This window comes from Chenopodium album, chromosome 1, assembly GCF_948465745.1.
Source record: "Chenopodium album chromosome 1, dcCheAlbu1.1, whole genome shotgun sequence".
NCBI classification, from domain to species: Eukaryota; Viridiplantae; Streptophyta; class Magnoliopsida; order Caryophyllales; family Amaranthaceae; genus Chenopodium; species Chenopodium album.
In genome coordinates this window covers 71,106,146-71,127,469 of record NC_137834.1, presented here as the reverse complement: position 1 = coordinate 71,127,469, position 21,324 = coordinate 71,106,146, and positions in this window count along the sequence as shown.

Sequence of the window (21,324 nt, the reverse complement as noted above, 5' to 3'; positions counted from 1 at the left end):
ACAATATCTTCATTGAAGAATTGTTAAGGGCGATGTTATCCGTTTGAATATACTTTGCGCCTTTCTTTTTCTTTTTTTTTCTTCTTCTTTCAAACAAGCGTATCGATTTATTTATCCTTTCGTACTCCTTTAGGGCCGGTTTTCAAGCTTGGGAAAAAGGGCCCCCGGGCACTCGCATTCTACGTTTACCACCCAAAGATCATCCCCTTTCAAACCACTTTTCTTCGACAACTAATCCTATTCTAACAACGATGCCAACCATCGAAGAACATCAACGAGAGATTCTTTGTTTGAGAGAAGAAAAGGCTAAAGAGGTCGAGTAGAGAAGAATTAAGAAAATAGAAAATGCTGAATAGAAAAAAGCTAAAACGTAAGCCTTATAAGAAAAGATGGAACAATTATCCATCTAAGAAAAGTCATTAGAGAAGCTAGTTCTTCGTCCTACAATGGGAAACATGTACTTTGACGCAGAAAAGTTTGCTCCTCTTTCAGGACTTGCTTTACCAGAAAAGTTCGTAGCTACGGACTTGCCAATATTTAAGGTGACCAATAATCCACAAAATCATTTAATGTGTTTTACTAGAACTATGGCACTAAAGGGAGTTGATCCTAAGCTTTATGCTTTGACTTTCCCTTTATCCCTATACCCAACCGCGAGACAGTGGTATTATGGGCTAGATGCAAAATTCAAAGCATCATGGGAAGATGTATTTTCAGCTTTTATTACCAAACATGAGAGTAACGTAGAGTTTAAGTAAATTTTACGTGAACTCAAATGCTTAAGCAAGGCGATGATGAAGGTTTCCTTGCTTTCTATGATAGATGGCGAGAAAAGGCGGCCCACCTTGCCCAAAGGCCTCCTTAACTCGAGTTAGTACAAAAATTCATTGACAACTATCATGAAAAGTACAATAAACATATACGTTACCTTGGTCTAGACACTTTTCAAAAGGTCTATTTAGTGGCTACTAAAATTGAAGATGATCTTGCTAAAGAAAAGCAAACAAACCTCTGTAGACACCCATTTGTGTCTCCCCAAAACCAAACCCAGTGATGAGTATCTTCCGTGTGGAATCATAATCGAATGAAGTCAAAGTGTGGAAAGTTAAGTGTTGCGGATAGTTTTAATTTCTTTTCTCTTCTCTTTGTTTTTGAAAACTTATTTTAAGAAAACAGCCAATCCAGTTTGGTTGGTCCATGATATGGGTCCAATAGTAGTGTACTTGGATGGGGCTTGACAAGACGTTTCCAACGATATATTATAAGCCCAATTCGGATGAATATTGAGGAAGTTATGGCCAAATTACTAAACTGGGCCCGGTTTGAGCCTTATATACGGCCCAATGATCTAGGGGAGGGCCTAATATGATTAATCATTCCTAATGCAATTAGGAATGGTTTTAGTCTTCTAGATTCTTCTAGAAAGTTCTTTTCATTCATAATTCAATTAGCATTGATAAATTGACTTTTCAGAGTTTTAATTAAAATAAAAAAGGATTTTCGAGGAAAAGATACGATTTTATGCTCCAGTACGGCAAACTTATCTGATTTTTGAAAAACGCGTCAAAAACCGGACTTGCGCTTGACGACAGGCATTGGCGCCTGGAGCTAGGCTTGGCGCCTGGCGCCAGCCATTGGCGCTTGGCGCTAGTGTTGGCGCCAGCTCTGTTTTTAGTGCGCCAGATGCTCTATTTTAATATTATATTTTTGGCTGATTTTCTCAATAAATAATGTATGAAAAACTCCGTTTTCATTCACCAACTCTAATCAAGAATTTCTTGATTCTCTCTCTCTTTTCTAAACAACCCTTTTACAAACACAATTCCTCATACATTAGCACTAGACACACCTAGCCAAGTTCAAAGTTGCCTTCCCGCTAGACGTGAAAGGTTTAATTTCTGAGGGTTTGGTCCCAAATCTCTCTTTCAATTATTTAATTTAATTAATGATTATTATTTTCCTTGAAGTTACTAACGTGTGTATTTTGTTATTAGAAAGAGGTACGAGGCATCAATGTAAGTACTTTTATTGATTTATTTATGTTATGATGTAAATATCATGTTTATATTATTATTATGATATTCCTAGTATCATGTCTAGGGTAATTTTAATATTAAATAGGATTGTTAGTATCATGTTAGGGTTAAAGTTTTGATCTTTATTGTTTAGTGACATGCTAGGGTTTGTTATTAATCTTGTTAGTATCATGCCTAGGATCTTGCTATTATTATGCTTTAACATGATTCATGATTATGTTTGTAATTATTTTGATAATGATTATAATTTTATGATTGTTATAATTATTATTATGATGATTATTTATTATGTTGCTTGATTTTTATTGTTATTGCTTGATCACACCTTTTATGCATGTTTAAAGGGAATTTGTACTTGTAATCACGCTTAATAAGATAATTAATAATCTTGTTAGGGTTAATTTGATTATAATTCAAGTGATAGCCAATAATAGATTTGTTTGTGCATAATATTCAACCAACATAGATAAACAGGTTTAGGGTTAATCCATTTGATTGTATGTTAATTAGAAAGCACACATGAATACGATCAGAATAAAGTAGAGGTCTATTATTAGGGTAGGTGCAATCTCTTTTAGGTTGGATTTGTACCTTCATCCCCAAACTACCAGTCATGGTTCCAAATCTATTGGAGTTGACGATCTGCTGGATGGTTAAGGGGTGTAACCTTCACCCTGTGAACGGTTTACAAGTTCCTAAAACTTGTTGGCGACTCTTTTGCTCTATCTTCTTTCCCTTTGGACGCCACCGTACTTTAGTGTATGATTACAGTGGGGTTCAAGCTAGGGGTTAACGCTTGAAATTATTCCCTACAACCTCATTATCATCATCAACCTAAGAATAACAACAAGAAGGGGAATAATAATGCATCATCCTTTATTGACGTATTTGCGACTTCCACGCAATACAATAACACAAATCGATATGATGATCCTAGAAAAAGATGGACAAAAGAAAGAAAATTTACTCCATTTCCTTTAAGCTTTAAAGAATTATTAGAAAAAGTAAATGAAAAAGGCTTACTTGCGCCAACAGGTCCAACACCCCCCACTCCACCAGAACGGAGATTTCCTTAATGGAATGGTAGTGCTTATTGTGGTTATCATAGAGGCGTTGGACATGATACTGAACGTTGCTATGTTTTAAAGCATAAAATACAAGATTTAGTAGACAATGGGAGAATTACAACGCCTAAACCAAACAATAATGCATCCCCCATAGGGGCGTTTCTCATCGATGAGGATAACAAGGGAATAAACGCGTCGTCAATTGTCTATCCCTAGATCAAATACAATTTATACAACCTAAACAAACCTAATACGAGTATAAGGCAAGCATAGGGGTCGAACCACAAAGAACGGTAAACACCACCAAATGTTATCGACAATTAAGCTAGTCCGGAATAGGGGATAAATAAACTAAAGTCTAAAAATGCTAAAACAAGAAATAAAACATTAAGGGAAATGGTTTAGGTATAGCATTCACTTGAACATAAACAAAGGCATAGAAATTGAATTAATTATGAACTAAACATGCTCGAATATCGAAATTAAGAATCCAATCTAGCCGCCTTCCGGGGTCAATTGGCTTCTCCTAACATAGCCTCTATGTTTCCACATTAGAACCATATACTAGGAGGTACTATTAAATAACAATCGATAGTAATGAACCTTAACTAAGTCAACTTCCGTTTCTTGTTAGCAAAGATTCACCTTTAATCAACCAACAATGTGCACTTGCAAGAAGATTAAAGAATATCAAGCATATAAAGACTTTAATCACAAATAAATCAATTCTAAACCCTAGAACATGTTCAAGGTCCAACTACACCACAACCATCCCCTTAATGGGGAAATTACTCACTAATCATGATAATAACAAGATTAATCAACAAATAATCAAGAATCAACATGATCAACAAGCAATACCAACAAATAAAATAATAATCATAATAAACAAATAAAAATAGAGGAGAGAGAGTAAGAAATTGCTCATTAATTGAAGATGAAGGTCTACAGAGGATTGAACAAGCTCCCTCTTCAAAATCCAAGTTCATTAATGAAGAAAACCTCACTTTCTCTCTCTACCAAAAAAGACTAATCCTAACCTAACCTAAAACTAATTAGAGAGATGAATAGATAGTTATTCCCTTCTTTCTAATTACCCCAAAATTGGGTATTTATACTAAGCTAATAAAACTAGGAGAAAAAGAGAAAAAATAAAAGAAGGAAATAAAATAAAGAAAGAAAAGGAAATAAAAAGAAAATAATAAATGAAAAGAAAACAAAAGAGAAAAGAAATAAGAAAAGGAAAAGGAAAGGAAATAAAAATAAAAGAAAAAGGAAAAGAAAAATAAAAAACCAAAATCAATTCCCACCCAAAACCATCAGCACCACGATTTCCTTCTTCTTCTCCTTCACATTGGTTGCTCTATCTCCATTGAAGCTCATCTTATCACCACCGTTCATCAACCATCATCATCAAATCGAGGCCGTTCGATCCTCATTAAAAGCCATGTGCATAGCTCGTGAAATGGTTCGATCGAACCGTGGGTTGGTGCGGCCGAACTACGGGGTTGGTTCGGTCGAACCATGGGTATGTTTGTCCACTCCTCTTAGATTAACGAAACCCCCAAAGTCTCTGACTCGAAGTTCGACCGAACCACAAACGGTTTGCCCGTACCCGATTGAAATCGAATTTGCTTTGATTTGCTGCTGTTTTGTGCTGATTTTGGTGATGTTGGCTGTGATGCGAGGGACGATAGCAGGTCGCAGGCTGCTGCTATATGTGCAGGAGATGGTAGCTGGCGATTTTGGCGGCTGACGGTGGCTTGGTATTAGTGGTAATGGCTGCTGTGGGTTGTGTGAGGTGGAGCAGGGGTTGCGCGAAAGTGGATGAAGGTGGGTTGAGTAGTGCGGCTGCTGCAATTGGTTGAAGGTTGGGAACGGTGGTGAGGTGGAGTTAATTGGTGGCTGTTGTTGCTGGTTTGTGGCTGGTGGTTGATTGGTGGCAGCAGGGGAGTGGCGTTGTGGGGTGCGCGAAGGTGGTGTGTGGTTTGTGTTGCTGTTGGTGTTGTTGCGGGGTGAAGCAGGGGATGTGCGGTGCTAGGTGGCTGGTGCAGTGGGCGCGTGAATTGGTGGGTGATTGTGGTTGCTGTGGCGGTCAGGTGGTTGTTGGCTGGTGGTTGGAAGTTGGACTGGTTGTGAGTGGTGTTGTTAGTGGTAAGGCTGGAATGTTGGAGCAGGGGGTTTTGACGCTGTGGGTTGTGTTAGTTGTTGTTGCTGCTGATTGTTGTTGTTGTTGCGAGTGGAAACAGAGGTGGCGGAGGTTGGTTGCGCAATGTGTGTGAATTGGAGCAGGGGGTTTTGATTTCTGGTGTGCGTGGGAACAGGGGGTAGTGGTAAGGTTGGCTAGAATTGTTGTGTCGGCTGGTAGGTGCGTGAAGCAAGGGAGTTTGGTGTTTTGGTGTGGTGGAGGATAAGGGGAAAAGAGAGGAGGAGTGTGGTGAAGGATAAGGTGGCAGCTAGAAGCAGGGAATTTGCACACACTTGTCTCATCCCCGAACTCCAAACTCACTTGACATGAAACCCGGGACCCTACACACAAAACCGAGAAAGGAATTGGGAAAAAGAATAAGAATAAAATAAAATGAAAATAAATAAAGGACGAAATAAAATAAAACCAAGACAAATAAAATAAAGTAAATAAAATAGGAATAAATAAAATAAAATGAAATAGAAAATAAGAGACATAGAACTAAACTAAAAATAATAAAACAAAAACTATACAAGCAAATAAAGTAAAATAAAATACGAAAATAAAATAAAGCTAATAAAATAAAGAAAATAAACTAAAATGCTCCAACACTACCAAATAAACAAGAAACTTTATTAAAAAGAAAACAAGAGAAAGAAAGGGAAAATAAGATAAAATAAACACGAAAATGACTCTAAAACTACTCCCTAAGAGTGACATAAATGTCACTCATCAAATTCCCCCAAGCTAAACCTTTGCTCGTCCTCGAGCAAAGCTAAGGCAAAAGAGAACAAGATGGAATTATTAAAGGCAAAAGAAACAAAATAGAAACAAAGAGAAAGAATGTACACTAACTCACTATCGTAGGAATCACGGATGCATTTAGCGTATGCATCAAGCCCTTTAAACCCCTATGTCGCCAAAGAGGACGAGTAAGCTCTCGTGAGGGTTTCCTAAGAGGTTTAACCCACAACTCTCGACAAAAACCAAGGCAAGGCAACAAAAGGAAAAAGGAAAAAGAACACTAAGAGAAAAAGCGAAACACAAGCTCATGTATGGACAAGAAATAAGGACGAGTACTAATGAATGCAAACCTTTCTAAATGGACAAATGTATGCAAGTTCCAAGATGTCAATGGTTGATTGAAACATAACACATGCTAAGCATAGAGAACTACTTAGGACTCAATCCACCCTAGCCCCAACCAATCGGGCCACGTTGTCTCCACTAGCTTCAAATCAACCCTTAAGCTGGCTTCTCAAGATTCCACAAAGGAACCGGAAAAAGATAAATAAATGAAAAACTTTGAGAAGGTAATCCCGACGTCTCAACTATGCATACTCTTTCCATAGGTTTGAAGTCTATCTCCCTCCACCGTTCTTTTGACCTAAACCACTAGAGTCTAAGGGTCTTTTTATTGGTTGTATCGTAAGGCTAAGGGTTAAGGCGGGGTAAAAATTTAAAATTTGGTGATAATTCCTAAGTGAAGCAAAAAGTGCGGCCGACACTCAAAAATAACTCAAGAATTCACTAAATATCAAGCAAAAATACCACTAATGTCATTCCCCCAAGCTTATTCAACACAAACACACAATATTCCCCCCCCCCCAAGCTTGAACAAAGCATTGTCCTCAATGCTTAAACTAAGGAAGAAAATGAAACCATCTAAAATATTTTTGTTGTTTTTGTTTCTTTTCCAATTTTTTCTTCTATTTTTTTTACTTTATTCATTGTCCTTGCCTTTTTTTTTAATTTTGGACGGCTTTTTCTTGAAACTTCACTTGATTTTCAAAAATTTGCATATTTCTTTACAAGCTCAACTCTAACCAAATCTCAAAATGCATCTTGTTTATGATCAACAACTCAAAACTCAAACCTCACATGCCAATGCTTCACTAACTAAAAGGGTTGGTAAACATAGGCCATTAGGTTTGTAACATGGTTTAAACAAGAGCGGGAAACATAAGCTCAAATTGGTTAGCAAGTAGGTTTATGCACAATAGAAAATCAAATTTGTAACAAAACAAAAAGAAGAAAAAGAAAAAAAAATGAGAAAGAAGTGCCCTTTTCCTCCCCTAGAGTGCTTCGGTCACGATCTTGGGAGCTATAAGTCAAAACAAGGATCAAGACATGCATAGCTAAGGATCCAAATGCGCCACAACAAAGTGATGAAGGCTAGAACAATGTTACCTCACACGGGATTATAACTAAGCAAATACCAACTAAGGGTGCCAAATCTACTATAGAGAGCAACACCATCTTACCACATACCCGTGAACTAGGGCTTCATGGATTCCTAAAAGTTCTCAACCCGGCTACCTTAGCATGTAATATCCTAGAGTCAACCAATGACACTCTCAAATCGTGCACACATTAACCACTTAGGAAGAAAGGCATTCAAGAGTAAACAAATCCAAAAGATATAATGTCTAATTGAGAACAAACAAAACACAACTTTGCTAAACTTGCCTAGAAGTAAACAAAAATCTTTTTGGATTTTCCAAAAGCATGAAAAACATGGAAATGCATATACTCACGTGCATGGCATATATGAATCAACATCCCACCAAACATGATAGAATACCCTCCCCCAAGCTTGAATGAAACCAAGCTTTCAAATCATAAACAATGAGACCAAGGAGGGGAATACAAGGAAAAATTAATCCAACATTACCAACACATGATCTTCAAGTCACAATAAGTAAGAGAGAGAGGGAAAAGAAGGATATTACCGGATATGGGGTAAATGCAAAATCACATAAAAAACCCGAAATAACCTCATATGAGCCCTAATCTGTACAAATAAGGCTTGAATTCCACATGATAGGTAAGTTGAGGCACATTTCCTTGATTCTTGATCATCACCAATGCGCAAGAGTATATCAAGTTGTGTACCTAGCAAGGAACACAAACACGTCCATGTGAGAAAATCTAGTCTAAAAACAAAAGAAAATGAAAGCAATAAAACACGGGTTACTTCCCGCAAAGGCTTGTTTAACGTCCAAGCGAGACCGCTCTAGGAAATAAAAATTCAACGCACGCAAGAGCTTGTCAAATGCACTACTACACATTTCACGGGGGTGTAAATAGGCAAATGACGGAATAAGAACGTGCAACAAAATCATTGCACGCAAGTGAAGAGGGAGATGCCAAAAGAAAGAAGAAGAAGGATCGAAAGGAAACTCAAGAAAGTAAGAAGTAGAAGAAGGAAAAGAATAGTGGAAAGAAAAGGAAAAAGGCAAATCCTCATCACATAATTTTTGGTTGACAAAATTCCTCTCTTCCTCAATGATGATGGAATGAGGGACATGAAAATCATCCATAGAGGGCGGCTTCCCAATAGGTTGTTTGAGATAGGAAGGGAGAGAAGTAGGGTAAGGAAGGATGTGGTCGAACCTTAGAGAAAAAGGGGTATGAGAAACGGGAAAAAGGGTAGCTACTCCCTCACCACAAGGTCTCACATCGCCAATGAGGGCATGAAAATCAATCATATAGTCCTCAAATGAAGGGCACTCACGATCTACACCTCCCTCAAGCTAAAAAACTCCAAGGGAATCAACCTTATCCTCCTTTTCACCACAATAGACAACCTTTCCTTCAACTATCTCAAAACCCAAGGTCCCAAAATCGTGCATGAATGGAGGTAGATTCATCTCAAACTCATCTAAGTCCCAAGAAGCGTTCTCGATGAAATCATCCAATAATCTATAAGTCCTCAAATGACTCTCGAAAAATATGTGGGACATTACCTCAAAAGAGTCTATCTACTCATAGATTGAAGGGTCACAAACCTACACTTGAGACTCATCAAGATGGGAAGAAGGATTAGGATTTTCAAAATCAACACTCTTTTCATTTTCAACTCCTTCACCATCACTCGAATGCTCTCTATTGGAATCCTCACTCATATGGGGAAGAGAAGAAGAAGGAAGGGCATTTTCTTGAGAGTTGGCTAGTTGGAGAATTTGGCTCTCAAGCATCTTCATTCTAGCTTCCGTCTCCCTATTCTCAACTTCCCTCATCTCGTTATACTTCTCCATCATCTCCATTATCCTCATTATCTTCTCTTCCTTCAAACTTTCCATAGAATTACCCTCATTAAAGGACTCATTAGAAGCATAAGGGAAATCATTTGAAGCCATGTAAGAACAAGAAGATGAGGAGGGAGGATCATTCACATTATAAACATGAGCATCATCATATTGGGGAGAGGGGGCATAATCAAGCAAATGAGATTCATTATTAACATTACGAGAAAAAGAGTTGAAATCACTTGTACTAGGTTCACAAGTAGGATCACAAGACAAATCATGGGGATGCATGCCACTAATAAAACTATTATCACATTGAGAATCAAAATTAGCAACATTACATGCCCTATTGCGTACTTCCTTAGCAAACCGTACAAAAAAGCTCCAAGCACTATGAACCGATAATGCTTGAAATTCGCCATTAAACCTACTTTCAACCTCATATCTCGTTTGTTCATTCATGCCATAGTAACAAATCTCACAAGCTTCACAAGGACTACAACCATTATAGTTCAAAAACCCCACAAGTCTATGGAAGTAGACACAAAAAGGCTCATCATCATATTGAGGAAAAGAAAAATGTGCCATTTTTCAAAAACAAAACAAAGAGAAAAAAAAACAAATCAAAAGAAATATATACAATGGACTAGTCTCAATAAGATAACATAACGGTAATGGAAGCCGTTCCCCGGCAACGGCGCCAATTTGACAAGGGAATAAACGCGTCGTCAATTGTCTATCCCTAGATCAAATACAATTTATACAACCTAAACAAACCTAATACGAGTATAAGGCAAGCATAGGGGTCGAACCACAGAGAACGGTAAACACCACCAAATGTTATCGACAATTAAGCTAGTCCGGAATAGGGGATAAATAAACTAAAGTCTAAAAATGCTAAAACAAGAAATAAAACATTAAGGGAAATGGTTTAGGTATAGCATTCACTTGAACATAAACAAAGGCATAGAAATTGAATTAATTATGAACTAAACATTCTCGAATATCGAAATTAAGAATCCAATCTAGCCGCCTTCCGGGGTCAATTGGCTTCTCCTAACATAGCCTCTATGTTTCCACATTAGAACCATATACTAGGAGGTACTATTAAATAACAATCGATAGTAATGAACCTTAACTAAATCAACTTCCGTTTCTTGTTAGCAAAGATTCACCTTTAATCAACCAACAATGTGCACTTGCAAGAAGATTAAAGAATATCAAGCATATAAAGACTTTAATCACAAATAAATCAATTCTAAACCCTAGAACATGCTCAAGGTCCAACTACACCACAACCATCCCCTTAATGGGGAAATTACTCACTAATCATGATAATAACAAGATTAATCAACAAATAATCAAGAATCAACATGATCAACAAGCAATACCAACAACTAAAATAATAATCAAAATAAACAAATAAAAATAGAGGAGAGAGAGTAAGAAATTGCTCATTAATTGAAGATGAAGGTCTACAAAGGATTGAACAAGCTCCTTCTTCAAAATCCAAGTTCATTAATGAAGAAAACCTCACTTTCTCTCTCTACCAAAGAAGACTAATCCTAACCTAACCTAAAACTAATTAGAGAGATGAATAGATAGTTATTCCCTTCTTTCAAATTACCCCAAAATTGGGTATTTATACTAAGCTAATAAAACTAGGAGAAAAAGAGAAAAAATAAAAGAAGGAAATAAAATAAAGAAAGAAAAGGAAATAAAAAGAAAATAATAAATGAAAAGAAAACAAAAGAGAAAAGAAATAAGAAAAGGAAAAGGAAAGGAAATAAAAATAAAAGAAAAAGGAAAAGAAAAATAAAAAACCAAAATCAATTCCCACCCAAAACCATCAGCACCACGATTTCCTTCTTCTTCTCCTTCACATTGGTTGCTCTATCTCCATTGAAGCTCATCTTATCACCACCGTTCATCAACCATCATCATCAAATCGAGGCCGTTCGATCCTCATTAAAAGCCATGTGCATAGCTCGTGAAATGGTTCGATCGAACCGTGGGTTGGTGCGGCCGAACTACGGGGTTGGTTCGGTCGAACCATGGGTATGTTCGTCCACTCCTCTTCGATTAACGAAACCCCCAAAGTCTCTGACTCGAAGTTCGACTGAACCACCAACGGTTTGCCCGAACCCGATTGAAATCGAATTTGCTTTGATCTGCTGTTGTTTTGTGCTGATTTTGGTGATGTTGGCTGTGATGCGAGGGACGATAGCAGGTCGCAGGCTGCTGCTATATGTGGAGGAGATGGTAGCTGGCGATTTTGGCGGCTGACGGTGGCTTGGTATTGGTGGTAATGGCTGTTGTGGGTTGTGTGAGGTGGAGCAGGGGTTGCGCGAAGGTGGATGAAGGTGGGTTGAGTAGTGCGGCTGCTGCAATTGGTTGGAGGTTGGGAACGGTGGTGAGGTGGAGTTAATTGGTGGCTGATGTTGCTGGTTTGTGGCTGGTGGTTGATTGGTGGCAGCAGGGGAGTGGCGTTGCGGGGTGCGCGAAGGTGGTGTGTGGTTTGTGTTGTTGTTGGTGTTGTTGCGGGGTGAAGCAGGGGATGTGCGGTGCTAGGTGGATGGTGCAGTGGGCACGTGAATTTGTGGGTGATTGTGGTTGCTGTGGCGGTCAGGTGGTTGTTGGCTGGTGGTTGGAAGTTGGACTGGTTGTGAGTGGTGTTGTTAGTGGTAAGGCTGGAATGCTGGAGCAGGGGGTTTTGACGCTGTGGGTTGTGTTAGTTGTTGTTGCTGCTGATTGTTGTTGTTGTTGCGAGTGGAAACAGAGGTGGCGGAGGTTGGTTGCGCAATGTGTGTGAATTGGAGCAGGGGGTTTTGATTTCTGGTGTGCGTGAGAACAGGGGGTAGTGGTAAGGTTGGCTGGAATTGCTGTGTGGGCTGGTAGGTGCGTGAAGCAAGGGAGTTTGGTGTTTTGGTGTGGTGGAGGATAAGGGGAAAAGAGAGGAGGAGTGTGGTGAAGGATAAGGTGGCAGGTAGAAGCAGGGAAATGTGCACACACTTGTCTCATCCCCGAACTCCGAACTCACTTGACATGAAACCCGGGACCCTACACACAAAACCGAGAAAGGAATTGGGAAAAAGAATAAGAATAAAATAAAATGAAAATAAATAAAGGAAGAAATAAAATAAAACCAAGACAAATAAAATAAAGTAAATAAAATAGGAATAAATAAAATAAAATGAAATAGAAAATAAGAGACATAGAACTAAACTAAAAATAATAAAACAAAAACTATACAAGCAAATAAAGTAAAATAAAATACGAAAATAAACTAAAGCTAATAAAATAAAGAAAATAAACTAAAATGCTCCAACACTACCAAATAAACAAGAAACTTTATTAAAAAGAAAACAAGAGAAAGAAAGGGAAAATAATATAAAATAAACACGAAAATGACTCTAAAACTACTCCCTAAGAGTGACATAAATGTCACTCATCAGAGGACCATATGGGAATTGATACGTTCAATCCTTTGGACTATATCACACCTATAGGAGAAACTCTATCCACAATACTCATAGGGGCAACTAATGATGTATGTGGACTATGGGACGACGACTTTCAAGACTTATATGTCACTAAGTATGCCGTCGTCCCACCTCCATCTTGTTTACAAAATGAAACAAATGGAGCATTTGATTGGGATCATTTCATGGGGAAATCGCATGATTTATCGAATCTCTCCTTGGATGAACAATGGCATCAAGCACAAATCATGGAACATCTTGAAATGGAGGCACATCCAAAGCCTCAAGAATAAAGTTGGTTTATGAGTCCTACGACTAACCCAAATTAGATAGATCATTTAACTCGTTCTGGGCGATTCTACCAAGCACCACCTCCAAATGGATCTTCGACCACACAAAATCAAACTCAAGGTTAAGTACAAAATCCAATACCACCTCCACTTGAGGTGGAAGATCCATTGGTCAAACAACTTCGCCAATCCAAGGCTAATGTTAACATTTGGGAACTCCTAAGTACTTCGAAAGAACATAGGAATTCTTTCATGAATGCTCTAACGACTTTGTCTGTAAGTAGAGACACAAACCCTCAGGACCTTGTGAGCTTGCTTACTAGCGAGAAATCCGACAAGTCAATCATTTTCACTAATGATGATTTGCCTTCAAAAGACGCTACCGACAACAATGCATTATACTTAACTGTGGGATGCAAGGGATACAATATCCCTCTAACTTTGGTAGACAGAGGTTCGGCTGTAAACGTATGCCCATTACGAACGGCAAAAATACTTAGGCCTAAATACAGAAAAAGATTACCAATCAACAAAACAGAGCATTATGGCCTATGACAATTCAAGAAGATCGTTCTGTGGAATTGTTAAGCTACCAATTACCAAAGGCCCAATTCAAAAGATGGTTGAATTCCATGTATGGACATAAAACCTACATTCAACCTTGTACTTGGATGTCCTTGGATACATGAGCTTGGTGCAATACCATCCTTACTTCATCTAATGATAAGGTTTAACTATCAAGGGCTTCCTATGACTTTACATGCTTCTCCACTCAAAATAGCAATAAATGATCAATCACTCTTAGAAATAAACCATGACAATGATGAAGAGGCTTCACAAGTGAAATGGAAAAAGACTTTGAAAAAACATTCAAGCTTGATCCATATTCCACTCGGATAGTAAATAACATTTTACTTAAGAGTAGTTACTTTCCCGGGATGCCTTTGGGAATAGGAATGAACAAATCCCTCTTACATCCTATCCCAAAGAAAAGCTTCTCCTTTGGATTGGGATACAAACCAACCAAAGAAGAATTGGAGTCTCATGATGCGGAAACAAAGCATATAGAGACAATAATAAGAAATGGATAATCACCTTACTCCCATTCTATCAACGAACAAACCCTTAATGGAACATTCATTAGAGAGGGAGAAGATGACCCATGCTACGACTTTCCGGAACCCTTAGTTTTTTAAGGAATCAGGAAGCTTGGATTTGAAATATTTCATGATTGCAACTTCTTGGACGACGATCTTAGTATCGTTAAATCAAAACACCAAACTCTAGGGTGCTATGATGGACAATCATTTAATTGATATTTGGACTAGAGCAAAATCATGTCACAACAATGACCAATCAAAACGCCATTCAAGATGAAGCTTTTGACCCAACCTCGTTGATCACCCTTTCCAACAAAACTTTTGAGCATGGATGGGGGAAATCTTTCAAATGGAACAATCACAAAGGTGATAAACTGGAAATCGTCACAGGCGAAGGGAAGATGTTTGAAGAATCGAACGACGAATCTATTATAGACTATAGGGAAGCTGAAAATCTAGGCCTTGTGGCCATTACCGAATCTTTATTTTCTAGTTCTAAGGGCGAAGTTCCCAAAAAGGATTCTTCTCTTGATGTACTCTCTTTTGATTTTAATAATATGAGCTCTATTTCCGACTATATGCCTTCTCTTGAATCATTTGAATGCTATAACAATCAATCTAATGAAGATGATAACATTAATAAATTGGTTGAACTAATGAATGAACGAGAAGAAAAGAACCCTATCGTTAATGAAACTGAAATAGTTAACACAGGAACTAACGAAAATAAAAGAGAAGTCAAAATTGGCTTAACTCTAAATCCGGAAGAGAGATTTGACCCTGATATCAACGCTTAAAGAATTCGAAGACGTGTTTTCTTAGTCATACAAGGACATGCTTGGAATAGATAGGAAATCGCGGAACATACCATTTCCTTGAACCTTACTTCTAAACCAGTAAAACAAAAACTTCGACGAATGAAACTTGATATTGCATTAAAAATAAAAGAAGAAGTGCAATAAAAGTTGGACGCCGGTTTTATTCGCGTATGTAATTACCCAGAATGGGTAGCGAACATCGTTCCAGTCCCTAAAAAGGATGGACGAGTTTGCATGTGTGTCGACTTTAGGGATCTTAATAAAGCTAGCTCTAAAGACGATTTTCCTCTACCACATATTGATATATTGGTAGATAACACGGTTGAACATGCGATTTTATCCTTTATGGATGGATACACAGGTTACAATCAAATTTTAATGGCAATAGAGGACGAAGAAAAGACATGCTTTATTACCCCTTGGGGTACGTATTGCTACACAGTCATGCCATTTGGTTTAAAAAATACAGGAGCTACGTACCAAAGAACGCTACGACTCTCTTGCAGGATATGATGCATAAAGAAATAGAAGTGTATGTGGATGATATGATTGTAAAGTCCAAAGATAGAATGGGACATATAAAAGCTTTACGCAAATTTTTCACTCGCATAAAAGAATATAAAATGCGATTTAATCCACAAAAATGCGACTTCGGAGTAACTTCTGATAAGTTACTCGGATACGTAGCAAGCACACGTGGCATCGAGATCTATCCCTCTAAAATAAAGGCAATTGTTGACATTCCTTCCCCTCAAACAGAAAAAGAAATTAGGGGATTCCTTGGAAAACTACAATACATTAGTCGATTTATCAACAAATTGACTATGACTTGTGAGCCAATATTTAAAAAACTGAAAAATAAGGACAAACATGAATGGGACGATCAATTCCAAAAGGCCTTTGAGAAAATCAAAGATTATCTCAAAAGTCCACCAATTTTAGCACCACCTGTACCCAAACTACCTCTTAGACTATACATTACAGTTACAAACACGGCCACAGGCGCCATGTTAGCACAAGAGGTAGAAAAAGTCGAGCGTGCAATATATTACATAAGTAAGAAATTCATTGAATACGAAATAAAATATAGTATCTTGGAAATGACAAGCCTAGCATTAGTTTGGGAAACCAAAAAGTTACGACATTATATGTTACCACACACTACTCATGTGATTTCTCAACAAAATCCAATAAAGTATTTGTTTGATCAACCACCCGTACAAGGAAGGATATCTAAGTGGTTGGTGATGTTGGCCGAATTTGAGCTAAATTATATTCCTGAAAAGTCAATGAAAGGAAAAGTAATTTCTGACTTTCTAGCACAACATCCAATTCAAACAAGTTGTGTAAAAACTACTCATCTTCCGGATGAAGAGATTGTCATGACACAAGATAACAAATGGGTAATGTACTTCGACGGTGCCTCCAATCAAAAAGGATGTGGCGTAGGAGTGTTACTCATAAGTCCAGAGGGAGCACATACTCCAATCACTGTTAAATTAGACTTTGACGTTACAAATAATGCCGCAGAATGTGAAGCGTGCATCATTGGATTAGAAGCAGCGGCTAGCATAGGTGTGCAAAAATTAGAGGTATATGGAGACTCCAGTTTGATTATAAATCATATACTAAAAAAATGGAAAATAAAGAACTCCACAATGATATTATACCAAGCACACTTAGAGAAACTCATCGAGCATTTTGAACATATTGATTTAAATTATCTCCCAAGGGAAGACAATAAATTTGCCGATGTGCTAGCAAAATTAGCCTCAATGGTCAACATTCCAGATCACTTAAATATGATGCCATTATGCGTTGTTAGAAGAGAAGAAACAGCGTATTGCAACGCAATAGAAAAAATAAATGACATTGAAGAAGACAATCCTTGGTATGATTATATCCTCCAATATATTACTCATGGCACATATCCTGATAATACTTCATCGAAAGACCAACGAGCCTTACGAACACTTGCGGCCCAATATGGTCTAATAAATGGTCAATTAGGCAAAAAAGGACCTAATGGTCAAAGCTTTTTATGTATAGGACAACCGGAAGCCATACGCCTTATGGAAAATACTCACAAAGGTGTTTGTGGACCTCACATGAATGGTAAAATGCTTTCAAAAATAATTTCATGACAAGGGTACTATTAGTTCACCATGGAACATGATTGTATACAATATGTTTAAAATGGTCCAGAGTGTCAAATGTTCACTAATTTACAATACCTTCCACAATACAATCTCATTTCCCCTTGGCCTTTCTCGACTTGGGGAATTGACATAATTGGATAAGTTTCTCCAACAGGAACAGGAGGGCAAGAGTGCGTATTAGTAGCCATCGATTACTTCACTAAGTGGATTGAGGTTGCTTCTTACGTGAATATCACTTCTAAACATGTCGCAAAGTTTCTCTAACGTAACATATTTTGTAGATATGGAGTTCCAAATGAACTAATTAGTGATTAGGGATCTTAATTCAAAGCTGAATTCGAGACCCTCTTAACTCGTTATAAAGTAAAACATCATCATTCATCCCCATACAGACCTCAAATGAATGGAGCTATAGAGTCGGAAAATAAAAATATAATTGTCATCATCAAGAAAATGGCAGAAAATTATGAAGACTGGCCGAATAAACTACACTTCGCATTATGGGGTTATAGAACGTCTATACGAACATCAATAGGAGTAACTCCATACTCCTTAGTTTTGAGAATGGACGTAGTTCAACCAGTCGAACTAGAAATACCATCCCTACACATCGTACTTTCAAGCTACCGAAAGCTGAATGGGTAAGAGCGAGGTATGAAGAGCTTCCATTCCTCGATGAACAACGATTAAGAGCTTTGTATCATATACAAGTCTACCAAAGGCGCATTGCGCGACATTTCAATAAAAGAGTCAAACCTAGAAATATAAAAGAAGGTGACTTTGTACTAAAGGAGGTTAGGGGTCCACCAACCGATCCAAGAGGGAAATTCAAGCCTAATTTGATAGGTCCCTACCGCGTAATTGAAATCCTATCAGGAGGAGCCGTCAGATTAATGGATATTGGAGGACATAAAATTCGACAATTAATAAACATTGATCGCCTTAAGAAATATTACATATGAAATTCGGATAAAATTCGTTCTCTCACACAACCAATTTTAATTAGCATTTAATTGAAAGATTCTAATTAAGTGTTATGCATTTTACCCAATAACATGGTAAAATACATAATACTTGGGGGGGGTAAGTTAGAAATAATAAACCGTTCTAAGTGTTCTAATTTTTCCGAACATCACGAAAAAATCTTCACACTTGGGGGGGGGGGGGGTAATAATACAAAATTTTTTTAAAAAAATAAAAATAAAAATAAAATTCGAGACATTCCTAGCACAGGTGTCGCGCACAACTGGAAAAATTGCGCGGGGATGTCATACGCAACTAATTTCGTTGCGCGTGACAGGCTCATGCAACTATAAACGTTGCGCACGCCACCTGATGACGAACTGCGAACCCGAATTTTTTTGCGTTTGAATGAAGTTGCGATTTCTACTTGCGGCAAAAACAGGGTGTTTCTTAAATATAACATATACTCGGAAAATAAAATTATACTTTGATTTAATTCTTTTTAACAAGGTTTAATTAATTTTTTTCATTTTATTTCTATCTAAGAGATTGAAGAAAAAAAAAATACATAATAATACTAATAAAAAAAAAAACATTAGAACTACGCAAAGACCTGATTTCGTAATGCAAATACGTAGGCAATCTTTATGATTCGGTCATATCAAAATTTAAAAATATAAACCTTATTTTATTTCATTCAAAATTCAAAAGAGATACATTATTGAACTAGATAGTAAACGAAAAAAAACATAGTATTGAACTTTGGAGCTTTCCCCTAAACTCTTCTTCTTCACCCAAACATTGTTTTTCAATTTAGGGATTGGGTCCTTTGCAATCTGTTTTCCTTCCTCTTTGACTATTGGAGCTTTCTTGCGAATATTTTGTGAAGGTTCTTTAATTTCACACCTTGTTGCACGGGTTTGGAGGGAGCCTTCCTTTTTGTTTCCTTCGAAAGAGCCTCGGGGGATGAGAAGTCTAATTTTCTTCTCACTCCTTTCTTTTGGACACTAGGAGGAGTAGTAGTGGTTGAATGCATAAAAGGCTTAGGTGGATTGCGAGCGGTGGCAGGTTGAAGTTGCGATCGAGCCTTGTTTAATTTACCCTTATCCGCCGCATTCATCCAAGCCTTGTCAAAGGAAGATAATGTAATACTCGCGGTAGGATTTTGTATTACCCACCTAGGAAGAGTTGACCAATATTTTATCCAACGAGAAATTCTTTCGGGTTTAAAGATCACATCTTTAGGGGCATCACAATCTTGCGGGGGAATGAATTGTCTCATCCCGTATTGTCTCAATACCCTACAAGGAAGGATATAAGTAATACTAGATAGGCCTAAAATCCTAATGTACGGACAATTGAGACTATTCCCAATCATACTATTTATGTTCCACCAAGGAATCACAAAACGTATGTTAGAAACCCCATGATAGAAAAACGACGTCCATTCTTCTTCGTTCTTATGCTTATAAAGGATTCAACGTCCGGGTAATATCTTTAGTCCATTAGCCTCAAGAATTTGTGGCTGATCAATAATTCGCAAGCGCTCCACGAGCCAAATCTGAAACAAAAAAAGAAAAAAAAACCAGTTTGCGAATTTTTACACGAGCTGGTGGCGCGAGCAACTAAACCAGTTGCGCGCACCCTCTGCGCGCAGCAAAAAAGATTGAGCTGGTCATGCCAGCGTAACTTCGTGACTTGCACTGATAAACGCCGAGAAGAAAAAAAACTTACGTGTAATAGGAGTGGACTTCCCGTGAAACGGTTTTCGTTAGGATCTCCTCTAAGGCGATTCAAGCACAGAACGTTTTTCGCCAAAAGCAAAGGAGCGGGTGAATGAAATCCCTCTATTTGCTGTATTATGGACACCATGGAATAATCTCCGTATTCTTTGCCTCTCCTAAGTAAACAATTAACTACAAGACAATAACATAAAGCAGGAATTTTAAAGCGTTGTTTAGTCATGTTGTCACGAGGGGCGACAAAATGTTCAATAAATTGAATCATGTTCACACCATTTTCAGTTCCAATGTTAGTCATATCATTGTCAAACAAGCCAAAAAAATTTTGGAATATAGGTTTGGGATCCGACAAGGTACGCGAATAAGTCATAGGGAGAGTATTTGTAGGGAAACCTAGCAAGGCCTCAAACTCACCAGGAAGGGGAACAATTTTGTCCCCTTTGAACAAGAAAAGATGGTGGTTAGAGTCCCAATGGTTGAGTACGGCATGAAGAAAATCAAAGTTCACTACTAATTGCATATAATTCAATAGAGGGTCTAAGTGGTAAATTTTGAAAGCTAGTTTGTCCTCGGTTGAAAGGGTAGTGACCCATTTCTTCAAACGTTGTTCAAAGTTATTCACCATTGTTCAAAAACAAAACGAGAGAATGAGAATTTAGAAAGATTAATTCTTTTTATTTTCTTATATTACTAAGCGAATGAATGCGAGATGATCAAAAGCCTACACAAAACCACGTTTAAATAGACCCAAGAGGGGAAAATTTCTGGCAAATTCGGCTCAAAGGAAAGTTCCCTAATAGGTGGCGCGCGCAACTTTAAGAGTGGCATTTATGCCACTCTTTTATCTATTTTTTTTTCTAAGGATTCTCCCCTCATTTGCACTTGTTTGGCCTTTTTCTAAGCATTTTTACCTTAGTTTTGTTTTCTCCTTTCCCTTCTCTTTTATCTTCCTTTTTCCTAGATTTTTGCCTACTCTTTACTTTGATTTCCATGCTCGTGTTATGTACGAACCGAGGTCTTTAAAGAGTAGAAAGCTTAAGTCGAATTGGAGCTGAGGAAAGCAAGTTCTAGAGGAGGTGTGGTCGAAGTCAAGAAAGGTTAGGTCCAACCTTAGGTGTGACCGATGCTGCACAAGGTTCAACCAAACTTTGGAGGCAGGAACTTTTCAAATTTCAGCATTTTGCAGAAGCGGTCTAACCCTAGAAGTTCGATCGAACCAAGAGCAGGCAGGTTCGACCGAACCTACCCATGGTTCGGCTGAACCTACCCAGATGTTTGACCGAACCTACACATGGTTCGGTCAAACCTTTTTCCGACTTCAGCCAGCTTTATAAGTCCTGTTTTAGAACATTTGAATGTAATGAGTTTCACTTAGTTCTAATTTGAGACTATTAGCTTAATCTAGAGAGAGAAACACTATTAGCCTTCATTTGGTAGATAGAGAAAGT